Below are 2,500 nucleotides of genomic sequence, written 5' to 3'. Positions count from 1 at the left end.
GGTATGGCCATAAGCGAGGGCCGCTGCAAAAAGTGGGCTATTTAAAGATCAGCCTCCGTAAAAGCCAGCATATTATATAAATAGTGAAGAAAAGGCAAAAGCTTACAGCACCTGGTATTCCCAGGCGGTCTCCCATAAAAGTGTAACAATCGGCCTTATCAGCCGAGTTACAAGACTAAAATGGGGTCAGATTTAACTGTGAGAGATGACTAGTGGTTAAAAGAATGAGACATAAAAGAAAATTGGTTTAAATAGATTTGGTGTATTTACAAGGTTCACATAAAAGACTTTAAAACAACACGATAAAACTAGGTAAACTCTGTTAAAAGAATACAGTTAATTTGTCCATACCCTAAAAACAGGTAAACTCTGTTAAAAGAATACAGTTCATTTGTCCATACCCTAAAAACAGTCCAAGAACCCCAGTGTGTTGATAAGTCCAATGTGAGTGTCCACCAGTGTATATACAATCCACAGAAAGTGTAATCCAAAGTTTGCAGGTGGTGAATGGAAAGGTGAGCTCTAAAATTAGCAACTCCTCAATCCAACAGTTTGGTGACTGTCCTTTGTTTGTCATGCTGCTCTCTTATACAGTTGTACTTCCTGCTTCCTGTCATGTGTCTAGTCACATGACAGGCCAACCATCCATTTATTAAAGACACATACACTTAAAATGTTAAGAGTAATAAATTGGCCTAAAAAACATGTAAAACACTTAAAACTCTATAATACATGTAAATGATTGTAATAAATAGAGCGGTAAAACACGTCTTTCTAAAAGCCAGCATATTATATAAATAGTGAAGAAAAGGCAAAAGCTTACAGCACCTGGTATTCCCAGGCGGTCTCCCATCCAAGTACTAACCAGGCCCGACGCTGCTTAGCTTCCGAGATCAGACGAGATCGGGCGCTCTCAGCGCGGTATGGCCATAAGCGAGGGCTGCTCCAAAAAGTGGGCTATTTAAAGATCAGCCTCCGTAAAAGCCAGCATATTATATAAATAGTGAAGAAAAGGCAAAAGCTTACAGCACCTGGTATTCCCAGGCGGTCTCCCATCCAAGTACTAACCAGGCCCGACGCTGCTTAGCTTCCGAGATCAGACGAGATCGAGCGCTCTCAGCGCGGTATGGCCATAAGCGAGGGCTGCTCCAAAAAGTGGGCTATTTAAAGATCAGCCTCCGTAAAAGCCAGCATATTATATAAATAGTGAAGAAAAGGCAAAAGCTTACAGCACCTGGTATTCCCAGGCGGTCTCCCATAAAAGTGTAACAATCGGCCTTATCAGCCGAGTTACAAGACTAAAATGGGGTCAGATTTAACTGTGAGAGATGACTAGTGGTTAAAAGAATGAGACATAAAAGAAAATTGGTTTAAATAGATTTGGTGTATTTACAAGGTTCACATAAAAGACTTTAAAACAACACGATAAAACTAGGTAAACTCTGTTAAAAGAATACAGTTCATTTGTCCATACCCTAAAAACAGGTAAACTCTGTTAAAAGAATACAGTTCATTTGTCCATACCGTAAAAACAGTCCAAGAACCCCAGTGTGTTGATAAGTCCAATGTGAGTGTCCACCAGTGTATATACAATCCACAGAAAGTGTAATCCAAAGTTTGCAGGTGGTGAATGGAAAGGTGAGCTCTAAAATTAGCAACTCCTCAATCCAACAGTTTGGTGACTGTCCTTTGTTTGTCATGCTGCTCTCTTATACAGTTGTACTTCCTGCTTCCTGTCATGTGTCTAGTCACATGACAGGCCAACCATCCATTTATTAAAGACACATACACTTAAAATGTTAAGAGTAATAAAATGGCCTAAAAAACATGTAAAACACTTAAAACTCTATAATACATGTAAATGATTGTAATAAATAGAGCGGTAAAACACGTCTTTCTAAAAGCCAGCATATTATATAAATAGTGAAGAAAAGGCAAAAGCTTACAGCACCTGGTATTCCCAGGCGGTCTCCCATCCAAGTACTAACCAGGCCCGACGCTGCTTAGCTTCTGAGATCAGACGAGATCGGGCGCTCTCAGCGCGGTATGGCCATAAGCGAGGGCTGCTCCAAAAAGTGGGCTATTTAAAGATCAGCCTCCGTAAAAGCCAGCATATTATATAAATAGTGAAGAAAAGGCAAAAGCTTACAGCACCTGGTATTCCCAGGCGGTCTCCCATAAAAGTGTAACAATCGGCCTTATCAGCCGAGTTACAAGACTAAAATGGGGTCAGATTTAACTGTGAGAGATGACTAGTGGTTAAAAGAATGAGACATAAAAGAAAATTGGTTTAAATAGATTTGGTGTATTTACAAGGTTCACATAAAAGACTTTAAAACAACACGATAAAACTAGGTAAACTCTGTTAAAAGAATACAGTTCATTTGTCCATACCCTAAAAACAGGTAAACTCTGTTAAAAGAATACAGTTAATTTGTCCATACCCTAAAAACAGTCCAAGAACCCCAGTGTGTTGATAAGTCCAATGTGAGTGTCCACC

The 2,500-nt window shown here is 39.6% G+C and overlaps 4 non-coding genes across 4 annotated transcripts in view; all 4 read right to left on the bottom strand.

Annotated features, from left to right (window-relative positions):
* Window positions 1-15, bottom strand: part of LOC141297126 (5S ribosomal RNA) — a 119-nt gene extending 104 nt beyond the window's left edge. The window contains exon 1 of the ribosomal RNA XR_012341332.1: window positions 1-15. This exon is cut by the window's left edge and continues 104 nt beyond it. This is a non-coding gene — a ribosomal RNA (5S ribosomal RNA).
* Window positions 16-816: 801 nt separating this feature from the next.
* LOC141318372 (5S ribosomal RNA) lies at window positions 817-935 on the bottom strand. The gene has a single exon (XR_012352692.1). It is a non-coding gene; the product is annotated as a 5S ribosomal RNA (ribosomal RNA).
* An 84-nt stretch (window positions 936-1,019) lies between these two features.
* On the bottom strand, window positions 1,020-1,138 carry LOC141297749 (5S ribosomal RNA). The gene has a single exon (XR_012341449.1). It is a non-coding gene; the product is annotated as a 5S ribosomal RNA (ribosomal RNA).
* Window positions 1,139-1,939: 801 nt separating this feature from the next.
* On the bottom strand, window positions 1,940-2,058 carry LOC141317410 (5S ribosomal RNA). Its single transcript, XR_012351799.1, has one exon. It is a non-coding gene; the product is annotated as a 5S ribosomal RNA (ribosomal RNA).
* Between the last annotated feature and the right edge of the window lie 442 nt (window positions 2,059-2,500).

The sequence above is a fragment of the Garra rufa genome, chromosome 1, assembly GCF_049309525.1.
Source record: "Garra rufa chromosome 1, GarRuf1.0, whole genome shotgun sequence".
In the NCBI taxonomy this organism is placed as follows: domain Eukaryota; kingdom Metazoa; phylum Chordata; class Actinopteri; order Cypriniformes; family Cyprinidae; genus Garra; species Garra rufa.
This window is presented reverse-complemented; position numbering and strand designations above follow the sequence as displayed.